Raw genomic sequence first — 12,905 nt, 5'->3', positions numbered from 1 at the left:
TCCACCCCGATATTATTTGAGGACGTCTAATCTAATCTCTCTTTAGATGGTTTTTAATATCGTGCCGATGGGGAAAGAAAGCAGAACGGATTATACTTCAGCCTAAATACCATGTTTAGGTCATCATCACTGTTACTTATATTTCTAAATTGAAGTACCTTTAATTTATTTAAGTGGCATTTATACTACAGCACTTTGAAGATAAACAAATGCCACGATCATCTTCCAAAGAGAAGGCAAATCGGTTTGCTAAGTAGAGACAGCCCAACATGCCAGGCGCGGCTGCTTGTTTTTGACTGTGCTGCTGATAGAATGTAAGTCCCCAGAGCGTACGATAATGTGTGAAGTGTTGGAACACATCTTTCCCCATTAATTCCCCTTTATATCACCACCCACAGCAGATATGCTCTCCCGCAGTTTACTGTGAGCTGTACATGCTGAATTTAAATAGCTAAGGCGTGTTCTTCCTGAGGATGCCACAAACCTCTCTACTACTAATTGAAATTGTATGGTGAGGGCCATCCTTCCTTCTCCTGCTACTGTGTGCTTAAATAGCTGACTATTATCAACAAATTGGCTTCAATATTACCTGGATATATTTCAGGCACTCTTACCAATATAACAGAGCGGCCTGCAATATGCTGCCTTACCTGACAGTCACAAACAGTGACACAGACGGAAGGACGCATGGGTTGTTTAAGTGCAGGTGAGAAACAAATTGAAAATGGAACAACCTGCAGCATTCCCAGGATTTAAAATATTTAACTTAGGAAAAGAAGACAGGTTATATCCTTTTTCTGATTTTATTCATTCATTTACAAATCTTTATTGAGCATCTCCTTTGTGTCAACACTGATCTAGGCAGCGAGAAACTTCAAAGATGCAGAGAGAAAAACAATCCCCATCCTCACGGAGCTTATGTTGAACTAGATGTGTTAGATGTGTAAACTAAATATCTAAGAGAACACTAAACTAAATCTATTAGGTATTTAAGTTACGTATGATATAAACTATAATGGAAGGTAGAAATGGAATAGAAAATAGAATTTTTCTATGGAGAAACTGAGTCAGGAATTGATGTAAGGGCAGGTAACCTTGGAGAGATGGCCAGGAAAGGCCTTGCAGAGAGGTGGCATCTGACTAAGACCTGAAGTGAATCACACGGAAAATTGGAAGAAAGTTTAAGCAGAAGGAAGAAAACTATAAGACCCTGAAGCAGGCACGTGCCCAGAATGTTCAAGAAACCACAAGGAAAGTGGTGGAGCTCAAGAAAATTGCATTAGAGTCAAGAACAACAGGAGATGAGGCCATCCAAGTGCTGGCGGGGGCTTTGGATGTCTGGCCTCCTAGGCCATTTTAAGGACTCAGACTTTTCTGATGATAGAGACAGAAAATCACTGGCAGCCTTTGGATAGTCATCTGACACGGTCTGTCTTACATTTTAACAAAACTACTCTGGCTGTGTGGTTAAGAACAGGTTTAAAAAAAGAACAAGAGCAGGAGCCAGGGTGAGCAGCAGTGGAGGTCGCTCTCCCTCCTTTTCCTCCTGCTCGGGGCCCCACAAGGGTGACCTGCAGGAAATATGCTAACTACTAATTGGCTTCTTTGACCCTGGCTTGCATTGGGTTCAACTAATGAGAGAGACTCCCAGGGAAGGTTGACAGGAGAGTAAAATTATGTGTTTATTACCCTCTTCTCCTCCTGTTTCAGGTCCCCCATGGTTGTCTGTGTCCATCCACCAGGGCCACAGTTCCTGCCGGTGGTCCTCTCCGTTCAGCCAATTCTCTGGTTTCCTGTGACAACTCCTTGGGCCTAATGGAGGTAATGACTTCCTTCTGGTCGATTTCCTGTTCTCTGCTCACACCTTTGTAAACAGTTCCGTTATTAAATCCTTCTCAGCTTATTCATATTTGCCATCTTTTTTCTGCCTGGAATTGCCTGATGCACCAGTAGGAGGCCATGCCACATTCTAGGGAGATATGATGGTGGCTTGGTCCGAGGTGACAGCAATGGAGGTGGTGAGAAGTGTTTCAATTATGGACATGTTTTGAAATCAAAACCTACTGGATTTATGGATGAATGCAATATGGGGTGAGGCGTAAAAACACTGAGGTGATGCCTATACTTTTGGCCTGAGAAACTTGAATAATGGAGTTGTCATTTGGATATACTCCTGAAGTTCAGGGGAGAAAGCTGAGCTAGAGATATAAAACTGGAAGTTACCTGTATAGAGATGGTTTTATGCCTTGATGTAGGATGAGATCACTCAGGGATGGAGTCTAGACAGACAAGAGAACCAGATCCAAAGATTGAGTCCCGGAGCAGCCTGATATTTAGAGTTTCAGTAAATGAGGAGAAATCTGAAGAGGAGAGTGAGAAAGAATTGCACAAGAGGTAAAAGGCGTTCCAAAAGATTGTGAGATTCTGGAGTCCAAGTGAAGAAATTATACAGGGAGAATGAATAGGCTGCTCTGAAAGGTTCTGAGAAACTGGTGCTAATTTTCAGTGTAAATGATTTCATTTTTAAATATACACATATAGTTACACATATATTTTTGATACATGAATTAAAGATATCTCAAAGAGGTATATTAAAACCATGTCCCACAAATAATAACAGCATTTCAGGTACACATACTTCAGCTGTCCCCAGTCACCTGAGACTCACTGTGACAATCCCACAGGACAGCTTATATTTAGACCATTTGCATCTTCACAGCTTACCATCCCACATGGTGTCCATGCACAATATTTCCCCCCAAGAATTCGAGCATCAGGAAGGAAAGTCAAAACTTATTTACCGCAGAAAAGTACAAATTTCACTATCAGGGAAAAAACAGGTGAAAGAAATCAACGCAGTGACTCCTCCAGGATAAACTCATGAAGTTAACGGTATAAAGGGGCGGGGTGCTGCCTGTCAGCCCATCCCAAACCTCTTAAAGAGAGAGGAATGAGAAGGGCAACTTGGAGCCCACACGACCGTGGGAGACATATTTACAGCTATCGCAATGAATTTAGAGAAGAAGGTCACGTAAGGATCGCAGCTGTTGACTGTTATTCATGGCTTTAAAATTTTTAACTCTCCATGTCATTAAAAATATTTATTTTAAAATAACTAGTGATTAATTTAGTGATTAAGGAAAAATATCCAATGAACTTATGTTCTTGAGTTTTAATTGATACATAAATTTTTCAGCTCATTGGAAATCTCTTTTTATGAAATTATTCATTAATCAGTACAAAAATGCTCATGCGTGTCACATTTCTGTAATTAAATTATTTTGCAAAATGAGCTATTGCTGTGTAAAAGATTGTCTTCAAAACCTAATTCAGTGCTAGATTAGTGAAGTCTCTTCCAAAGGGACTCGAGTCAGAAACCTACCAGGGATCATGGAATCTGTGAAAGGAAGTTCCTGTTTATTGTATCACACTAGTTTTAATCATCTGCACACAAGTGCCAAGGTGACTAATCAAAAAATTTACATTCACAGTCCCAGGTGGAGGTTTTGATTCTGTTCATTTCAAGTGTTAAGGATGCAATTTTCTAGGACAACACTTTGATTGCTTTTAATATTATTGCAAAATTTGAGAAAAGACCTGAGATTTTCTGATGCTCCTTCTCATCAGATTATCTCTGTTTGTTGTATCCTACGTGGTACCCATTTCTCCACAGAATTAGAGTTTTCACAAGCACACGAAAGAGTTACAAGATCCCTCCTGCCAGCAGAATTTGCACTGGTTCTTTGTACGGCAATCTTTTGCTAGCTTTTTCTTCCTTAATCTCATTCAAAAATATGTTTAGTATGCATCCATTTATTTAAGGAAGTAGAGGGTTCAACAAATATGGGTAATAATTAGAATGGGTTGGAACACCCATTGATGGAACACATTGAATATGTTAAAATCCATGAGGTCATAATGATATGTGTTTTTAAAAGCTCATTGTTTTGGACACAGGCGGATGGAGGGGAAGAACCCAGGATTGACCCTGCCTCTCCAGTATGAACTGTACCTTTCAGGGACCAAAGAGTTGATGAGGGGAAGTTTGCCTTTAGATAGGTAAATGAAGGTAGGTTACGTGAAGACTATTGATTAAAGCTTCCAGGCTTAGTGAAGTTACGTTTTCCTGTAGATTTTTGTCTAGGAGATAAGTAAGTAGTTCCTGTTCAGTGGAAAAGATAACCCCCAAAGTAAGATACCAACCACTTTGGTACATAATCTAGTAAACTGACTCTAACATTCTTTTATTAAACTGATAATAAACTTCTGGTATCTCAAAATGCATTTTGAAGCACTCTTTATACCTTTAACTGTTTTCTTCACTAGTTGAGTTGAGTAAAATCCTAGACATGTGTTTCTGTTAAATTTGCATGAGTCATAATTTTATATTTTTGAAAATTACGTTTTAGCAGCAGTAAGCACTAAAACTAGTAAATGATAAAGAAATGATACAATCAGAATATTGTACTGCTTTGCAACTCCTAATAAATTAATAGGTCTGGGCAGTAATCATCAATTGCTAATGACATCACACATAAAAAAGAGATAATTAGGCACCTTATGATGGAAATATGCAATAGCACCTATGAAGCAGTCCTGCCAAAAATACTGAAGCTTGATCTGAAGTCACAGGTCGATGAATAAATGTTTCCAGATAATTTGCATTGTGTTACTAATAATAAGAATAGTAATAAGACAGCTTCTTTCATTGCCTCCTCTCTCTCCCCTTCATTCCAAGCTGCCAGTGCTCCGCTGGCTACCATTCTCCAAAACCTCGTAGCTATCTCGTGTGCTTCTTGGGATTCACCTCACTAGGCAAGAGGTGCTCCTCCACAGATCTCCCCTGGATCTTCCCATGTCCATTCCTGCCTCTGCTTAGCCGCCTGAGGGGATCTGAGTCGCATGCTTAATCTTTTGAGTGCTGGAATTCTCTGACCTATTGATTTTTCAGTTATCAGTGAAACGGTGCTCAGCGACAGCCTGTTTTTCTTCTAGAGCACGCTTTCCTGACAGTGATCCCTTCATTTCAGCATCTTTTGCAATCTCAATAAGCTAAGAGTTTCCCCAATATCAAGTCCTAGTTCCTTTTTGTTTAACAGTTCTTCCCGAATGTCTCTCTTTCCTCTCACATTTTATGATGAACAACAAAAGGAAACCTAGTCACACCTGCCACCCTTTGCTGGGGAATCTCTTCAACTAAATAGCCAACTTTCTCATGTACAAGTTTGGCTTTCTGCATAACTGCAGGACACGATTCTGCTAAGCTGTCTGCCACCATATAAGAAGGATTCCCTTTCCCAGACTTTTGAGGAACGCCTACAAAGTAATGAAAGAACAAGATAAATAAACAGAAAAAGGGATCCTGGAGGAAGTAGAGTTAAACAAACAACCTCTCCTCCTCCCCTACTGCCTTTTAATTAATAGCCTGCAAAAATTCAGGAATCTTTGTATTCTACCCATAGAACGAAATTCTGCTCATGAAAAGGAATAATAAAAGAGCTGAAAATTTTCCAGTGATATGTTGCTCATTTCCTTCTGAGCTCTCACAGCAGCACCTGTAATGTCTGTACTATTTCTACCAGCAGTCTGTTTACGATGTAGGTCTTCTCTAAAGGGATATCTGTTTTCTCTATCACGCTCCTAACTTCCTGCTAAGTCTTTCTGACAAAATCGTTATTATCCGTATTTCTACCAATGGTCTGTTCCAGTCACTCTAGGCTTTTTCTATCATGCTCCTCAAAATTCTTCTAGCCTCTGCCCACTCCCAATTTTAAAGCCACTTCCACATTTTTAGTGTTCGTTACAGAAGCGCTCAGCTTTAAGTATCAAAATCGATATTCTTTTTCTATTTCTACTACATCAAATTAACTTGGTGATTTCAAATAACACAGATTTATAATTTTACAGTTCTGGGTTAGAAATGCAACACAGGTCTCAGTGGGCCAAAATCAGGATGTCAGCAGAACTGTTTCCTTTCTGGAGGCTGTAGGGGAGAATTAATTTCCTTATGCTAGAGGCTGCCTGCTGTCCTTAGTTCCTGGGCCCCATCCTCCGTCTTTAAAGCCAGCAATGTTGGGCACAGTCCTTCTCATGCTGTCATCCTCTGGTTTTCTCTTCCAATTCCCTCTTCCACTTTTGGGGAACTTTGTGATTACACTGGGCCCACTAGAACAATTCAAGATAATCTCCTTATCTTAATGCTAGCTAATTAGCAACCTTAACGCCATCTGCAACCTCAATTCCTCTTTGCAAGTAGCCTAACGTATTCACAGGCTCTAGGGACTAGGATGTGGACATCTTGGGGGACCATTAATCTATTGACCATATATGTTCACCCTAGAGGGGGTTCCCCAGCAACTGCCCACTCTTTGAAGTTTCAGGGTAGTTCAGTTAAAGGAATTAAAAATAATTATTAATTATACTAGGAAGAAATAGGGGAAGTAACAGATTACATAAATCAGCTAAATCTTCATGTAAGTAGCAAAAATGGAGAGTAGGTATCTAAATTTGATACTTGGAGAAATAGCTGCAAATATACCTTATCATGCAACAGGAAGAAAACCCACCTTTATAACTAAACATAGATTAAAAGTCATCACCTCTGGTGTGTAGAGTTAGGAGTGGAAGAGGAGAGGTAAGGGGAGAGAAATGATAGTTAATTTTCATAATGAAGGCTTTATGTTACTATATTACTATATGACTTTTGTGCTTAGGGTTTATAATAAAAGCTGCCGTCCACTGGCTGGAAGGAGGCAAAGGGAGAGCTGAAGATGGAGCCCACTAGTTTCATCCTGGAGAGCACCCAGCAGGTTCCCAGAAGTGTGTCACAGCAGATGCCCGCCCTAAGCTCCAAGACAAGCGAAGGAGCCTATCTGGTGCATAGTCCAGCATCCCTCCGTCAGCGACTTCCCTGCTGGACCCTGGGCCTGGTGAGTCTGTGCTCACGTGAGCCCTGTAAGAGCTTGTCTCAGATCGTTTTAGTCCGGGGTTCTCCTGGGAGCAGGCCCCACTTATTTTCAAAGCTAGATGTTTGAGGGGCTATCTCTCAGGTCCAAGTCTTAAAAGATGGGGCACCTGATGTGGGATTCCAACCCTTCACTCCTGAGGGAGAAGCTGTGGTTTTGAGTTCCCTCCTGACTTGGGTCACAGGTTGGGGTGGGTTTCTGGCAAGATTGCGTCCCAGCCTCTCCTACCCGCTTCCTAGGGGCCTTCTCTCCTTGAATGGCTCGGACTGTTTTTAGGTTTATATCAGAGGAATTTGTCTATATGTAGCTGCAGACTCCCTGTATTTGTGGGGGGAGGTGAGTTCAGGATCCTCTTATGTCACCATATTGAACTGAAACCTGACTTTTGTACTTAGGCATAAATTGAAGAAAAATGATAAAGCTGAAAGAGAAGGATCAATTTTCCTTACTTGTATTATCAGTCAATATATGGATACTTTCTTATATTATGGTGCCTATAGCTTTAAAATCTCTGGAATAAGAACCAAAGGATAGAATTAAGTAGTGGACTAAGGCTCTTTGTCACTCTAGTTTTTAAGCTAAAAACTAGCTTAAACATAAATGCTTCAATGTTGCCTCTAAAACGAGTATCCTGTGGGCTAAAACGTATCCTAATAATTAAAGCCTCATGTGAGCAGAATTTAGATAGCAAGATGAACATCAGAATTACCCGGAGTAAACGTCTAGCCTGTGTTCATGGTGACTGGATTTGGCTAGTGAGCGCTGTGAAGAGCTGGTGCACACTCTGTGGGAGGGGCCTTCAGGAGCTTTTGCAAAACAATAAATTTGCTGTGTGTGGTTAGATCAACATGTTGACATTTCCAAACAAACATTGTTTAAATTTCCAAACGTTGTTTCCAAACACTGTTTAAATTTCATGCATGTGTGCTATGTGATTTAGGTCCAGAGTCAATATTTAAATTCATGAGCCATGCCTAAGTGATAATTCCTCCAAATATGCCCATTGGTGACAAAGTAGATTTGTTCTCACAATATGATGCAGAGAAATGGTGGAAGTTATAATGGAAAGGCATCAGATTAAATAGTCTTTAGGAGCTTCCAAATCTTTTCCGAGATTGTCAGCGGCTATCTACGTATACTCTTTAGAACAAAGGAGTTAAAGACAGAAAGCTATGAACAACCACTGTTTTAGTATGAAAAGGGGTATGTTTGGGAGTTACACTCTGTTAACTAAACACTAAAATCAGCCCAAGATTTATCTATCACAAATCGGCGTCATGATTTTGTTTTTCCTTTGGAAGTAGGATAGCGATATCTCTAAAAATGCTTCAGCCTTCAAGGAAAAAATAACCCTTTTTATCATTTTTTGCCTATTTCCATTCTGTAAGATAGTGTGGGTGTTACTCTGGGTCTAAAAGATGGACTTGATTGGAAGTCACTTCTGCCCCACGGTGGATTGTGTCAACGTAATCTGTGAATTGGGTTTATGGACCTAAGCAATCAGTTCAGAATGACAGGAAGGTGATTGATTATATAACATCTGGATATGGTGAGTGTACCATTTCTACCGACTGACTCTGAGAGAGTGTAGTCAAGAGGCTCATGTGGAAATATGATCTGCTTTTAAACAATTATTTGACACAGAATAAGGGAAAATGATTTTTTTGTATGACTATGCAGTTGCATTTGACTTGTTTGAAACAGAAGGTTAAATGCGGATCCGCCAAATTGTTAAGTGAATGAATATACTACGTAGAATAAGGGGATGAATTGTATAATTTGGAGTTACTGTCAAAGAAGCAATTATGGTAGGTTATAAAGCTTGCTAAAAAATAAAACATTATAAAAAGAAAGCACAAATTATAATAAAATAGCAACTGAGAGTCTAGAAATGAATGTGATAGCGTGTATGGGAGAAACATTGATAAGAAAGAGAGTCAAAAATAAAAAAGAATTCGGTTAAGAGAACTTTAAAACTCTCTGGTCGATTCTGATGGGGAAGAGAAAATCTCTAAAAATGTGGGAAAGACAAAAATATTCCTTTCAATTAAACTTACACGTTTATACCTTTAGCATCTAATGGTTTATTATTTTGGAAACTCCTGAAAAAGACATGAATGGCAAAAATATTTCCAATGTAATTTGAAAAAAGAGTTTGATTAACATCATACCCCCTTTTCAGAAACATAGTTCTCTTCCTAATTCTATTTCCCATTTTGATCTGTAAAAATTAAAACATCTTTTCCTGTGATTTTCTTTTCTTTAATATAATACTCTATGCTACAAAATTAGTTTTTCAGCAGTCTCTGAAATGTATACGTTACACTGTGGTAAGTGACACCGATAGTGTCAGAATAGTCTAATGTGCAGTGTTTCTGTATGTTTTAGCTTTTTTTGAATGTTTTTCTGCAGTTAAAACATGGCATGTGAAGTTTTGGAAATGGAGAATTATTTAAAATTTTTTGAAACATAGTTGTCTTTTACAATGGGTGAATATCACCAGGCATTGCACATAATTAGGTTAGAGAATTCATTTTGTAAATGCAATTCTCTGTGTAAGAAAACTACCAAGACTTTTTTCCCCTTACACTTTATATTAGTAAAATTTAAACATATACAAAGCAAACAGAATCGTATACCTACCACCCAGCTTAAACTATTGTCTAGTTTTTTGTCATTTTTGTTTTGTCCCTAGCCTAACCTCCGTGGGATTATTTTTTATGGTTTTTTGTAGGTAAAATTTATATACATTGAAATGCACAAATGTAACACACACCACATAAAGAAATAAAATATGTCCATTGTCCTAGAAGAGTTCCTGATGTTCCTTTGCAGTCAGTCAACCACCCCCACCCCCACAAAAGATGAATTCTGCCTGTTCTAGAACTTTGGATGAACGTCATCATACAGTTTGCACTTACTTGTACTGGCTTCTGTCACGCAGCCTAACGTCTATGAGATTCATCCACGTTGTTGCATGTATTAACGGTTTGTTCCTTTTTAGAGTTGAATAGTATCCTATGCTAAGAATATACCTCTATTTGTTTGTTCACTCTTCTGCTGATAGACATTTGAGTTATTTCCAGTTTGGGGTATTATGAATAAAACTGCTATAAACATTCTTGTATAAATTTTTTCATGAGCACATTTTCTATTTCTCTCATTTATAACCCTGGGAGTAGAATTGCTGAGACAATCTGTAGGAGTATGTTTAATATGATAAGAAATTTCTCAAAGAGGTTGTGCCATTTTACATTCCCACCAGAAACGTCTGAGCCATCTGCTGGCTGTGCATCCTTACCAATATTTAGTGCGGTCAGACCATTCATTGACTTTTGGCCATTCTAGTGCATGTGTGGTGGCATCTTGTCTTGGCTTTAATTTGCGTTTCCTTTGGAACTAGTGATGTTGGGTACTTTTTCATTTGCTAGTTAGGCCTTCAGATATCTTTACACATGAACTCTTAGATTAGTGTTTTGCCCATTTTTAAAACGGGGTTGTTGGTCTTACTTATTTGTACGAGTTATTTGTACCTTCAGGATAGAAATCCTTTGTCAGATTTATGTTTCACTAGCATTTTCTCTGAATCCGTGCCTCTTTCATTTACAAACAATGTTTTTTGATGAGCAGAAGTTTTTAACTTTGATGAAAATATTACCATTTCTGTGTCCTGTCTAAGGAATCTTTTCCTTTCTAAGGTCGTGAAGATGTTCTTCAGTGATTTCTTCTAAAAGCCTCATCGTTTGAGCTCTTGCCTTCAGGTCTATGATCCTTCTTGGAGTAATTATTATACGTGCTATGAGGTTAAGGTTAAGATTCGCCTTTTGCACATGGACATTCAGTTCTTCACCATTTGTTGTAAAGACTTTTCTTTTCCCATTCAATTGTTTTGTTGCCTTTGTTGAAAAGCAGTTATTTATATAACTTTTTGCCTATTTTTGAACTCTGTATGGTGCTCCATTTTTCTGTCTATATTTATGCCAATACCACACTATCTATTTTTAAAATAACCTAAATTAAGTACTTATTTTAGAAAATTTGGATTCTACAGATAAAGAAACAGAGGAAATTGTAAAAATTTCCCCTAATCCTCAGTCAGCTTAAACATATTTAGAGCACATGCAAAAACATTATGAGTAACGGTGAGTCTATACCTAGGGTTGGTATGAATGATATTATCAGTTAATCTGGTGTTTTAATTCAGAGTTTTAAACAGTTCCACACTGGGACATACATACATTTTTGTCCATGTAAAGATTCAATCAACAAGAGCTAACATTGTCTTGCTATTCAAATAAGCTTTGGCATGTCAGACTGGGTTATAACTATGTCCTCTTTGTGAATAATTCAGAAAAGAAGAAACCATTAGTGGGATTTTGGTTGTATCTGCCTTAGCTTAAATTCTTAAATTCTACGTGGTTGAGAAAAATCAAGATCCACTGAGTTTTATATGTCATGGCTTGATATTCGTAAAACAAATATTGCCTCTGTGCATGCGAGTTTGGAGAGTGATGGGGGAAAAGCCTTAGGTTGTGAGCGTGAAGATGCGGGGGTCTGCATTAAGGAGAGAAGGAGCAATCACATCACGTGGAAAACATCACTCTGCGTAAGAAATTTGTATTTCTGTGATTTTAGAAAGCCCACAGTTAGCTGCAGTCCGCTCCCTCTTCTCCAATTGGCACCGACCTATTATGAGCTTGCTGTCACTACCCACATCCTTTTTTATTTAGCATATTGACTCCTCTAAGAGTCAGCTGGGAGTAACGAGCTGCTTTGATGCCAGCAGCCTCTTCACTACCCAAAGGCTTGGGATGTGCCCTTTGCTCCTGTGTCTTTGAGATTCTAAGTTTGGGGAGAATTCTTCTTGATTCCCTCTGCGCATATTTTCTCTTCCCGAAGGCTAGGCTGTGGATTTACAGCACCTTCCCAGTTTTTAGCACTGAAAGATTTTTATTCACCTCTCTGAATATTTCTTTGGTTATTAATGTAGAAAATTGGCATGTGGGTAGGTTAAAAACATGGATTCAAACCATAAGTGCAAAGTCAGTGATCCAAGTTTTATATTGTTTAAGGAAGACTTTCCATATAGGATTAAAGAAATACCCACGATAATCTCCAAACTATTATGCATGTTCATACTTAGATCAATGAGGAGAAAATTTTGTATTTAAAAATTTTTTTTCTGTAGTTAAGCCTACTCTTATCTTTAATATAAGCAATGATTTTTTAAGGAATCATGTTGTTGAAGGTAAGTTTTTGATTTAATATGCTACTAAAACTTGCTAGGTGGACAAAAATCATTATGTCCTCCAATGTGACTTCCAGAAATTAAACAACAGTCAATGATTAGTAGGATTCTCTGAGGTCCTGAGAATTTATTACAGCTAGGAATTAGAAGCCCATATTTTAGTTTCTCCTTTAGGTAGAAACCAAGTCAAATTCTAAGAAACATTAATCGTTTGCTCATAAGTGAAGGGGAACATTTGAGTTCATCACTGGGCTTCCAGAAAACCATCATGATTGTTATTAACTATAAACGATGAAGTTAAACTGAATTATTTCTTCAGGAAAGTTCAATTTTCTACTTGAACATGCATCAAGTTTCCATTTGCTTAATTTCTATAGTAATTATTGGCAGTCCCAATAATTGGCATTTACTCAAAAGCTGCCTTATATTTTCCTTTAGCTTCAGGCTTATGTGACTCAGGTAATAGAAGAGCCGTCTTCCTAGCAAAGTCCACATTTCATCCATCTTTTGTTCCTTCCACATTGCTTACCATAATGTAGCCATGTAGTGGATCTTCAGGCTCCATTTCCTGTAAAATGAATAAGGGAAAATGGGATTGTAGAGGATCCTGGATATTGTGTCGGAGTATTTGCACTTCATTGCATGAGCCATGGAAAGTGAGGACAGTGTTTCGAGAGGACGCACAGTAAAAG

At 38.5% G+C, this 12,905-nt stretch overlaps 1 long non-coding RNA gene across 2 annotated transcripts in view; it reads left to right on the top strand.

The window, feature by feature from the left end:
• Nucleotides 1-3,927: 3,927 nt before the first annotated feature.
• LOC111770203 (uncharacterized) overlaps nt 3,928-12,905 on the top strand; it is a 54,006-nt gene continuing 45,028 nt past the window's right edge. For both annotated transcript variants that reach the window (XR_011431590.1, XR_011431589.1), the window contains exons 1-2: nt 3,928-4,069; nt 6,714-6,929. This is a non-coding gene — a long non-coding RNA (uncharacterized lncRNA). The remainder of the gene's footprint in view (nt 4,070-6,713; nt 6,930-12,905) is intronic.

This window comes from Equus caballus, chromosome 23 (genome assembly GCF_041296265.1).
Source record: "Equus caballus isolate H_3958 breed thoroughbred chromosome 23, TB-T2T, whole genome shotgun sequence".
NCBI classification, from domain to species: domain Eukaryota; kingdom Metazoa; phylum Chordata; class Mammalia; order Perissodactyla; family Equidae; genus Equus; species Equus caballus.
This window is presented reverse-complemented; position numbering and strand designations above follow the sequence as displayed.